At 36.2% G+C, this 12,599-nt stretch overlaps 1 long non-coding RNA gene across 1 annotated transcript; it reads left to right on the top strand.

The window, feature by feature from the left end:
- The first annotated feature begins 2,340 nt into the window (after nt 1-2,340).
- On the top strand, nt 2,341-12,159 carry LOC310897004. The gene is made up of 3 exons (XR_014581973.1): nt 2,341-3,533; nt 3,713-3,785; nt 11,557-12,159. It is a non-coding gene; the product is annotated as an uncharacterized lncRNA (long non-coding RNA).
- The last annotated feature ends 440 nt before the right edge of the window (nt 12,160-12,599 follow it).

Consider the following 12,599-nt stretch of genomic DNA (forward strand, 5'->3'; position numbering starts at 1 on the left):
ACAAAACATAAACGACTCAAATCTCTGTTGCCCTTTTCTGTTCCTGTCTCTGCAAAGTGAATGCAAAAAGTTTTGAACTCTGGAATGGCAGCACTTGTACAGTCTTTACACTGGAGCATCAAGGACATGATACCCCTGGTTTAGTTCCACATCAAGGACATGATACCCCTGGTTTAGTTCCACAGCCCCTGTCAACTTGACCCAAAATTCTTAGCAAGGAAGAAAGGTTCTTCTTTTTTTTTTCTTTTCTTTTTCTTTTTTCTTCCTCTTTTTTTTTCTTTTTCTTTTCCTCTTTCTTTTCCTCTTTCTTTTCCTCTTTCTTTTCCTCTTTCTTTTCCTCTTTCTTTTCCTCTTCCTTTTCCTTTTCCTCTTCCTTTTTCTTTTTCTTTTTCTTTTTCTTTTTCTTTTTCTTTTTCTTTTTCTTTTTCTTTTTCTTTTTCTTTTTCTTTTTCTTTTTCTTTTTCTTTTTCTTTTTCTTTTTCTCTTTCTCTTTCTCTTTCTCTTTCTCTTTCTCTTTCTCTTTCTCTTTTTCTCTTTTTCTTTTTCTTTTTCTTTTTCTTTTTCTTTTTCTTTTTCTTTTTCTTTTTCTTTTTCTTTTTCTTTTTCTTTTTCTTTTTCTTTTTCTTTTTCTTTTTCTTTTTCTTTTTCTTTTTCTTTTTCTTTTTCCTTCTTTTTTTTTTTTTTTCTTTTTTTCTTTTCCCAAACTGAGGCTTCAAACTAGTCTTAGAAAGACCTTTGGAAGGCAAATTAATTTCACAAAGCATTTTGGCATGTGCTTACCCTTAGCAGTCCTACTGGCCTTAAGGAGGTCTGTTTCTGTGCAAGAATTTGAAGATAGGCTTTTGTTGCTCTTTTTTTTGTTGACTGTGAAATCTTCATTCACTTGGTTTCTTCCTGTTCCATTTCAGAGTGTAGTTTGGGGTGGAGAAGAGTGTTTCTTCCTGGTGGAACAGAAATGATGGAATATTAGACAAAATGGAAAACTTGGTTTGCGCTCAGTTTTCTGTTCACAAGATCTATGCCATTTCAGGGTAGAACTGCTAAGGTGGAAAATGGGAACCTTTATTAAAACTGTACTTTTATCTGCAACTTATAGCTTTATGTATTTGGGGTAGGGGTGCTTGGTAGGGAGGGGGAGGAAATGTGACCATTTTTTTCCTAATAATGTAGGGAGTAACATAATGCTTTTGCAATACACAGTTTTTTTGCTTCACTTTGTTGGAAGGTTATAATCTAAAAAGGTTCTTACAGGTTCTTATAATTTATGCATCACAATGATCACATGATTAAACATGCGTATGCCTGTATTTCTTCTGTAAAGTGGGAGTGCTAATACATTTCTTTAATGTATACTCCTAGTGAGTGTTAGGCAAGAATAAGCTATCCTAAAAATAGTGGTGGATCCATTTCTGTATGAGTGTTTAATACTTTGCAAAACAATTGCTATCTTTTTGCCTCTAAATTGGAAGTCCTAATTTCTAAAGTTTGTTTGTTTGTTTGTTTGTTTGTTTATTTGTTTCACCTGTTAAGATCCTTTACTGTTTTTAAAAAAATCCTTTTATTTATTTTTGAGTTGAAGCTCCTACACAGGCATAACTGTATGTCTTTTGGGAAGCTTGATCTTTCAGTCCTGAAAGACATCAAAAAAAAAAATGAGTAGCACCTTTCACTTCTGAGAACAGTCTAACACCTTTGGTAAGTCAGAGGACTTGCTATGCAGCATATTCTCAAAAAAGTATCTTCAATTCAGTTATTGTACCTTTGTTTTAGGCAAGATTTTGTTCACAGCTTCTATGTGAAATACAGAGTGCAACCCATCACTCACATTCTAAGCTGAACAAATTATTTTTTTCAGTCCTTGCTCTCTTTTCAACATTAACACTTTGAATGAACTAGTAAAAACACAGTTTTGATTTTATTCATGTTCCAAAAGGTCTCCTTACATCCTTGTACTTCCTTTTCTTCCACCTAGAAGTTTTCTCTCTGAAAATCACTGTTTACATATCTGTGTAATGTCTGCATTTTTAACTTTGAGCAGGTCTAGTTTTGGCGTTTGCAGGCACTTGATTTATGATTCGTTCATCCAGATCTTCAGACTTCATAGATAGCAAATGTATTTCCTTGGTTTTCATAAACTGGTCAAAAATATCTTTAATGTTGTAGAAGTTAAAAACCAAATGCGTTTGTGTCGAGAAAATACCTGTAAAACATCTAATGGCAAACATTGCAAAATTGTAGCTTGCCACCATGTTAAACTATTCACTGAGAGCAGGGAATCAGGCTGCTTATTTAAGTTCAGATTCTGTATACTCACTAAATAATAAATTTCTTTCTCCCAGCAAAAGAAAAACACTAACTATTGCGTATGTCTATGCAATAAAATATTATGATGTAGCATAGTTATGATGGGTAAACAGTGATTTTACCAGCAATGGCCTCCTGTTGAAGGAAATGAATGGTGGTAATTTATGTGAGATCAAAACTTTCCAGCTGATTCAGGGTGCAGTCTTAATAAAACGAGATTTTTCGAGCCAAAGAAATTGGAAAGTTTACTTAGGTGGAGGAGGAAGCATTACTCCATTGAGTCAAACACAGCATTTTTCATTATGGAGTATACAAGGCTGAGCACAAGCTTCAAGTCAGTAAGTTATGGCTTGGAGAGAAAAAATGAAAATAACCAAAAGGAAATAAAATGTAGAATAAATTAATACTTTGAAAATCATGGTAAGTGGTTCTAAAAATATAACTTGAAAATCCTAGTCATAGGTTTTAATGGGTGAGAGAAATTTTCCCTGCCAAATACAGCCATCTAAGTCACCCATTTATTATTAATTAGCGGTAGATCCTCTCCAGGACTGTACAACCAGGTTTTAAATGGAAAGACCTTACCCCAGGTGACTGAAACAGGAGAGCAGATAAGCCCCAGCTGGAATTGGTGATTGCACTGGTGTGGAGCTGAATGCCATGTGAACCAACTGTCTTTGGAGGAAGAATGTTTTGCTAACAGAACAGAATTTAAACTAATGCAACATCATCTTTTGGAGACAAGGTACTATATGGTCCCACAGAGGCTCATAATTCTGCATCCAAGAAAATATGGATCAGTTTCACACTGCTTCTCAAACCCTGAAGCTGAACTGGTGGTTACTATTTAATCAACTTATAAAATGCTTAATCATCAAGATCATATTCGAACAGATGTTTCCCATGCACCCAACGATCAGAATATTCCTACCAGCTACAGATTTTTACATGATTTTCTGATGTTAAATTTGTATTCTGTTGTGAATTACATACATTACTCCACTATCTGCTAGGCTGTGTAGGTCAAACTGTGCCCTAAAATGAGGATTCATTTGCAATATTCACCTGTGAAATCTGTAACAGATGTAGCACATTCAATTAATCACTAAGTGCACCATGATGTGTTTATTTCTGTGCATAAAGGTCTCTGAGACAGGAGCATACCCATCTCTCTAAAGATCAATATGTCTCCTTCTGATCTGAGTTCAGCTCACAGCCAGCAATGCAAGGTACAGCAGAGCTGGAATCCATGCCTCTGGGGTCTGTTGTATCAATGGCACTGACGAGATCCCAGATTATGCCAGTATCTGAAAACCAATCAGCCAGATCTATCTAGTCTAACCATTCAATTTCTGTCAGAGGACTATCAGAGGAGTAAAATGAGGTTTGATTTTCCTTCTCTTTCCAGGTGTGCACTGTTCTGTCTTGCCTTGCTTTGTATTTGGAGCAAGGATTTCTCCTCAGTCAACCTCACGTGAATGGTAAGGGGATTTTGTGAAGCAGCAAAGTTCAAAATTCAAGTAGAATTGCTTTATCAGTAATCACCATCAGATTTTGTTTGATGCTCCTTTCCAACTTCCCTGTCTTCCTTAATGACCCACAGCAATTTATGTAAAAAAGACTTGAAGGCCAGACTTGAGGTTTTGTCATCCTCCATGTTTTGCTTGTGATGTTGGGTCCTGGGGAAGCCCAACTGCTATGAATGCTCTAGCAAACATGGGGTGGGAGAATGCAGGTGTTGTCCAGTACTCTTGCTGGAGAGTTGAAACCATATTTACACACATGCTTTAAAGTCCAGACTGCCATTTATGAAAAGTCTGGAAGGTGAGGAATGAAGCAGCCTTCTGGGATGCAGCAACTCTGCTCTTCGGTATGCCCCTTCACTACTTTTGTTATAATGTTCAACCAAACAGCATTTGAAGTTAAGTTACAAGGGCTTTGTTCTCAGTGAGAAGTGAATTATTAATACACTAACCCTAGAGAAGATGAGTGAGGTGGGTGGTGAAGTGAAGCTACTGTGAATTGTGCAAAAAGATGATCACTCAATTCAGGCTGTTATATAAATCATACAGGAACCCCGTTGACTTTAAAACAGGAAACTGGTCTCAATTGTGTGGTCCAACACTAGCTGTGGGTGATGGAAGAACAAGACAATCTTACAGTCCTGAGTCCTGTTACTGTCTTATAATTGATCTGGACTGCTTAATATAATATTTTTTTTTTGCCTTTTTTTTTTCTCATTGCACATTATTACTGAAGATCTGGAAAGAGCAATTAGGAACAGAATAAACAGCAGTAAATGGTAACTACACAGATGATTCAACAATGTGGTCAACATGTCTGAAAAGGCAAGTCTTGCAGAGGGAAAATAAAGGAATAAAATATTTATTTCTATGTTTAATGAAAAGCGAACATAAATGGTTCACTCATTCATTCTCACCCTCAGACACACAGATGTGCTTCATTGCCTCACTTATTAATTCAGTGACTCCAAGTGCATAAAAACAAAGACGTTGATTGGGTTCAATATCTGAGGATATGGTACTAGATCAAACTTGAAAACTTCCTAGAATAGGTGGGGAGAAAAGATAAGAAAATTTTGGAAAAAAATTGAAATAATTATTTCTTTTAAACAGACTGTAAATAATATCAAATAATAACTTGTTTTTAGTAAAACTGGCAAGTGTAAGAAGCCAAAAACTTCAAGAACAAATGTTCAGCAAGTCCTTTAACTTAAAAAAAAAAAATGAAAAAGAAAAAAAAGAGGAAACTGACATATAGTAGATGAATTTGCTGATGTGCTGACACAAAAACCAAACCTTTATCAGATGGTACTAATATGAAGAAGGTTTACTGGATTTTGTAAGCTCTCATTCTCTATACATTCTAATATCAGTCAGTGTTTCAGTGTTTGGTAAATACATTTGAAAGATCTCAAAATGTTTTGCATTCCCCCTCTGTTAGATGGCAGTATTGTGCCAGTCACTGGTTACTTCTAACATTAATACTGTTTTACCATTCACCTTACCCATAACGTTTTTATTTATTTATTTATTTTTAACTAATAAGTGTAGACAAGGTACAGTGACATAACTTACATGCAGGTATATGACAGTATGACAGAAGGAGAAGGAAAATGGATAACTTTGCTTGCAGTAGGAGTAGACCCAGAAATTTTACTTTAACATATTAAGGATACTTATTTGACAAACAGATATTACTGCCAACTCCAATAGTTCAAAGCATATCATTAGATCTTCAAAATTCCTAACAACTTACCTAAAGTCATCAATAAGAAATAACATTTTAGAAATCTTTGTTATTATCATTTGGGTTTTGAACTAAATGTATTGGCCCAATTTTTGCCCAGTAATTGTGAGAGTTTGTTTTGTTCTTTTAAATGAAGATGGATAGCTCACATAGAACCCAGCAGTTTTTAACTTCAAAAACAAACAAACATGTAAACAAAGAAAAGCACCCTACAGGTTATCCCTAGGTTTATGAAACTGTCATGAACTGATATGAGAAATTCTCATATTCAGACGGAACTTCCTGTGCTCCAGTTTGTGCCGTTGTCTCTCGTGCTGTTGGTGGGCACAACTGAAAAGAGACCGGCTCCATCCTCTTAACACCGTCCCCTCAGATATTTATACACATTGATGAGGTCAAAAGTGGGTCAAAAGGAAAAGTGGGTCAAACGAAATAAATATTATCTCCAATAAGTAGGGCATGGGAAACACCAAGATCACTCCGTAGGAACTAGGGAAATTTTATTTTTACTATTGAACAGCAATATGCATTGCCCTGAAAACTGTAGCTAGGCTGCGATTCCAATGTGCCAAGGCTCTGTATGTTCAGCTACACTAAGTCACAGCATCCACTACTCCAGATAGTTTATAGCCTAAAACCATCTGGTTTGGTAACATACCTGGCTGTCTCAAAAGAGACGGAAACTAAGAGATGAGTTAGGCACCTACAGGGAAAAAGCTGATACAGGATACTGACAGCAGGACCTATTTCTTTGGCTTAAGGTATATATAAGGTACTTGTAGTATTACTGGGAGGGAGGGGTTGCTTTGTGTACAGCATAGAGCAAAAGACTATATATTATGATATATATGTATTATTTTGGCTCCTGGCACTGAAATTGAGAACTTGATCAAGCCTCTTATGTATCTGCTCCTGTTTCCACCTGTTGTTGCTCCAACATATTTAGAGATTAAATTCAAAAGCTTCTTGAAGAATATCTCTGTAACATATGCTAATCTCACTTGGTCCTTTAACTGCACTGTGTAAATATGAATCGCTCTTTATATGCAAGATAAAATAACTAGATTAAAAAAACATTATCTCTGCAACTGAAATAGTGTATAAATCATATGACATCTGTTATACTTCAGCATCAATTTACAATCATATATGTTGCACAACGTTTAATAAATATAATAACCCTAACTTAATTCTGAAGATAAATAATCTAAATCAAAGAGAACTACAAGAACAAGAGAACATGCCAGAGAGAAAAACAGAAAATATGTATTTTTCCTCTTAAATTACTTTCCCATTTCAAATATATATATATATATATATATATTGCTTACATGTGCTGTCTTTTGATAGAAATGATACATTTTCACCTTGTCCTGACTATTAAATACCTTTGGGCATATTAAGTGTTAGTTGTATGTTATTAATCATTTATAAAAATCTGTCCATCCTGCCTGCATGCATGGATTTGAAGCAAATATTTGAGCTGTGTTTCAAACTCCATGAAGCCATTTGAGAAAAAGAGGACTGCTCCTAGGCCATTGTCCTGCTATGGGTGCTGATAAGGTTTCCAGACCCTAGATTTTGAACCGGATTTTTAGTGGGGTGGATAAATACCAAGCTGTCCATTGTTAGAGACCTGAATATAGGGTAAATGGACGAGTATATAAAATGCTGTTTTCCAGTACCTTCAGATAACACGGAGTTAAAGACCTCATCTTGTGCTATCTAAGAGATCAGAATTTTCCTTCAAGTTTCTATAGAAAAAGCACTGAGCAAATTTTAACCTACTTCATAAGGCTTAGACGTTTGATTTGCTCTGATTCATTCTTCTGTATAAATAGATAAGGCATCTTTTGTAATCATGCAGACAATGCACTGAGTCCTTGAGGTGTGGCACCAATTACTGGTCCAGATTTTAGTAAAGAAAAGAGTAAAGAAAAGAGCTGGGTATAGAAGTCATGGATATGTCAACTGGTAACGTTGTTTGTGAAATGCAAAAATCAGATGGCTCATAGTCATCCATATTTGCTATTGATCTCAAAATGTAGGCTCAACTGTGAGAAACGTACTGAATTTTTTCCTTTACTTCTTTTCTTTCTCTCATTCCCTTTAAACTAAATGTCATCTATATAAAACTTGTTTTCCCTCCAGGACTGTGGGAATTTTTCTCCCTTCCCTTCCCTTCCCTTCCCTTCCCTTCCCTTCCCTTCCCTTCCCTTCCCTTCCCTTCCCTTCCCTTCCCTTCCCTTCCCTTCCCTTCCCTTCCCTTCCCTTCCCTTCCCTTCCCTTCCCTTCCCTTCCCTTCCCTTCCCTTCCCTTCCCTTCCCTTCCCTTCCCTTCCCTTCCCTTCCCTTCCCTTCCCTTCCCTTCCCTTCCCTTCCCTTCCCTTCCCTTCCCTTCCCTTCCCTTCCCTTCCCTTCCCTTCCCTTCCCTTCCCTCCCCTCCCCTCCCCTCCCCTCCCCTCCCCTTCCCCCTCCCCCTCCCCTCCCCTCCCTTTCCCTTTTTCCCTTTCCCTTTTTCCCTTTCCCTTTCCCTTTCCCTTTCCCTTTCCTTTTCCTTTTCCTTTTCCTTTTCTTTTTCCTTTTCCTTTTCCTTTTCCTTTTCCTTTTCCTTTTCCTTTCCTTTTCCTTTTCCTTTTCCTTTTCCTTTTCCTTTTCCTTTTCCTTTTCCTTTTCCTTTTCCTTTTCCTTTTCCTTTTCCTTTTCCTTTTCTTCTTTTTCTTTTTCTTAAATTTAATATTATTAACAGTATTATTTAACAGGTTTCTCAAACAAAGTTTTGGGACCAGGTATGAAAGAAAGAAAACTACAGTGCTAGAGGATTACAAGAATATGGTGTTTTCTTCCTTCACCCCAAGCCTGTACTCTTGTAGCCCTCTCAGTCTCAAAACTTAACAGCCATGTGATGAATCTCATTTGTTTCCTCTTTGGAGGGTGAAGTGAACAGTGACAAAGAAGCTGAACTTCTTTCCTGTTTGAGATACTAGTCAAAAACAGTACCTCTGAAAAGCTATGTGCAATTGCGGTCCTTAGAAAATTTCTGCAGGGTCTCAGCAGTCATGAGCAGTTGTAATCAAGTTCAAAGGTACCGAATGGATCCTGTCCCCTGACAAAGCTCAGGCTTCTTTACCCAAACTGGATGAAACCTGGGCACAAGAGACACCCTTCTTCCTTTTCAATGTGATCTTGCACTTGTGGAAGCTCTTGCTGAGAAGCATTGATCTTGTCTGTAAGGCAGAAACAGATTTATGTGTGGAATAGAATAATTTTCTATCTATCTAATCTGATTTGATTATTTGCTGTATAATATTAACCAATTGTGATTTGACAGCTGTATTGGATTGTGCTATACAAATGTCTGTTTAGTTGGAAGAGGAGATCGATAAATGAAATGATGACCTTGCTTTCCCTATATGCAATGGATATTTTTAGGTAATTTAAATTGCATATGAAATAAATAGTGCAACAAAAATATATTCAAGATAATAAGTTTTGAGGACAGAGAATTTATAATTATTGATTAAAAAAGCAGTTAGTTTCTGAAGTTAGAACACATTGTTGCTATACTGAGAACTCATTTATTTCAAGTAGATCTGTTACATTTTTAAATTGTGCTTGCTGCTTATTTCTTACTTTTACTGCAGCCCATACAAACTGTATCCAATTCAATTTTCTATCAGCCACTCCAACCCTTGATTTTAGAAAATGTTTGTTATAGAGCTACTTAGTGATCATCTGTCTCCATTTATTTTTGGAGCTGTAAATTAGCTGTTTTGATGTAATACTGGGTTTCCAGTGGTATTTCTGATTGACTTGTATTTTGTTATTACTTATTAGCATATATCTTTTCAATTTTTTCTTAAACACACTTTGTACTGTAAATAATTTCTTTATTTATTGTGTTTAACATCCTCCCATCATAACTAAGGGACTGGGTCAGCAATATGGTTCCTTTTGTTTTACGTAATAATTTCACACACAGCTGGAAATGAGTGCCTTTAGGAATTCTTAGTTAAAGAGACATACGAAAGAAAAATTAATCTACAATATAAGGCTATGATGCTAAAAGATAACGTCTAATATTAAGTCCCTAATAAAAATGAAATGAGGCTTGATTTTTGTTTCTACCAAAGAACTGTGATCAACTTAAATTTTCATGTCCAAAAGAGAAATGGCACAGTGACCACTGTGTCTACCTGGGAACTGGACAAGAGGGCTGTCCTAAATAACCATGATCTCCTGGCAGCAGCACATATACATCACAAGCTCAAAGGCTGAATATCATGTATGCAGAAAGACTGGATTTGTTTTTGAGGTTCCTGAGGTTCCATATTCTAACTACCTGAGGCTAGTTGTTTTCCTTCGTACAACTCATTCCATCTCAGAGGAGATCAGGACTCTTATAGGACTCCAGATGATCCCCAGCCCACATCCGTCCTCCCGGGCACGCTACGGGCACAGTGTCTGTGAGCATAAGTAGGAGGGTGTATGACTAATCTTGCTTTCCTACTGTTGGAAATATTCTCTCTCAGTGGCATGTATAAAAACTAAAATGAATCCAATTAAAGTGGACTATACCAATAAACGGAGAACACACAGCAACAGTTGAGAGATTATGTAGGGCAAAACACTGTGGTAACCAACTGACTGCAATATGTTGTACTAAATTTAGGTCATATATTGTACACATGGGGAAGGTGCTGTGTACTGCGGTCCGCTACCTTGGACTTGTTTGCTGTCTTATTGATTAGTTGTTCAGGTCTGAGCTGTTGTAAATTCTTTCACTTCTCAGTGCATACTGTCAAATATGTTGCCTGGGGAGTTCATAGCTACAGTTCTGTTTAAAGACAGAGTTTTAAATTGTTTCTTTTCTCATTGTTCATTTGTTCATTTCTTCTTTTCCATTGCCTACTGCTTTTGGAGCCTAGTCATGAGCAGAGCAATATAAATTTAAATTGTTATTCTTGCAGTGTTGCAAGGCTATGTCTATCAGCTGAAGCAAATCATTAAATCTACCTTAAGATTTAAGCCACAGCTGTTTTTCATGCAATTAAAAAATGTGTATGGCATAAATATATGACTGACCAGATTTACTTTCTCTCATTCATGCTAGGGAAAAATAAACTATCATCATTCATGTATGCATTCAACATTTTGCATGACAAGCTTTTCAAATGTTATGAATGTAAAGCAATAATCACTCCAAGGCAAAAAGAGTGCTCATAACAGCAATAACAACAACAAAAAACAACGAGATAACTGAATGAAGGATAGATTTTTAAAGTTCTGAGAATGTTTTCCAACAAGACTTTTTTTTTTTTTTTAATTACTTTTCAACTACTGAAGCTAACTATTGAATATTGTTGTTTTCATCTGATCTATATAACTGAGGTGCATTCAACACATATGTGTTTATAAGAAAACATGTTACAAGTTGTGGTGTAGGTACAACTTTTTCCTAAGACTACCCCCTTCCATTACTAGATACCATTTCTTTTGATTTTGGCAAACTTTAATCCTTTGTACTGGTACAAGCTGTGTTTTTAATTCTTTTTAAGAAATATTTCAGACAAAATTGTTCAGGTGTTGGTGAGACTAATGTTTCAAGAACAAGTTGTTATTTGGACAACTTAAAATAAAATCAAGTAAAATTACATAGCCTTTGAGTTCCAGTACATAGTTCTGAATACTTTTGATATTCACATATCAAACTGAAGGGTTTGATATTCTGCAAAGACACATTCTTTGTTTCTCATTCTTTTCCATGTTCACACAAAGTTATGAGCAAATTATAAGCATTAGAAAGATTTCTGTACTGAAAGATGTAGTTTTCATATCCCTATATGCCTATAAAGTATAGTACAAACTCTAAATTGACTGTAACATCTGCAGCTCATGGGAAAGGAAAAAGGCAGATCTGACAGCCATAGACCAAAATGGGTCAAGCATGTGCCAACAGCCTAACAATAATTCTGTAATGCAGGAAGGAGAAATAGAACTGCCATGAAAGTGGTCAGAGGGAAGAAAAGTGGACTTACTGAGGATGAGAGGAGTTAATTTGGAGAAGAACCATGGAACAGACAGAAACAAGAAGTCTGGAAGAATGAAGACTGACATTGAATCTTGCATCCACTAGCACAGGTGTAACCACCTGTGCCACTGGCTAAGGCAGAGGTCCTGCAGGAAAAATATAAGCTATGCGTGTAATTACAGATCATAAGAGAATGCATGAACCAAGACCAGACAGCCAATTTTAACTCTGTCCTTCTCTATCTTACACATTCCTAACTAGCAGCTGACATTTTTTCACTAACATAACTTAAATTGAAAATTATGGAATAAATTTATGTATATATAGTAACATTGTGTATTGTAGAAAAATACTATATTGAGTAATAATTAAGCAATATTGATTCTTTTGAAGAGAATTATTATGTGAATGGTTTGAGCTGTGTCTTCTGTAATAATGATAATAAAACCTTTATTTTTATTAATAAATCTGTGTGAGATATCAAGCTGGACTTAGCAGTAATAAAAACAGAAACATTTTGGCTATATGCTGGGAAGAAATGTTTATGTGAAATAAAACAGCTGGACCTACATGAAATAGAGACCAGAGTATAAAAATGGCTAGTAGCATTACACACACCGAGGGCCAGGTTTTCCAAAGAGACAAAGCTTCTGTTTGCCTCTGTTTTAGTAGAAGATCTTAGCAGCACAGCAAGTAGCCTCTCATGGCTTACAGCTGCACATTTTAATGCCACCTAATGTGCTTGTGCATGACTCTGAAATTCATGGGCTATCCATCTGGCAGAAGGAAGCTAAACATTGGTTTGTAGGAGTCCTGAAATTTCTCTAAATTACAAGTGCAACAAATCAGCACAAATTTGGCAGGGAAAACTCTGCAGTGGTTCTGTATCAAGCTGTACCATATCCTACTGAAGCCAGGACAAATACTGCAGCCAGGAAGACCCTTAGCTAACAAGAATTTTCCCACCATTCAAAATTAAATAAATTCTCATTGTC

This window comes from Anser anser, assembly GCF_964211835.1.
Source record: "Anser anser genome assembly, chromosome: 3".
In the NCBI taxonomy this organism is placed as follows: Eukaryota; Metazoa; Chordata; class Aves; order Anseriformes; family Anatidae; genus Anser; species Anser anser.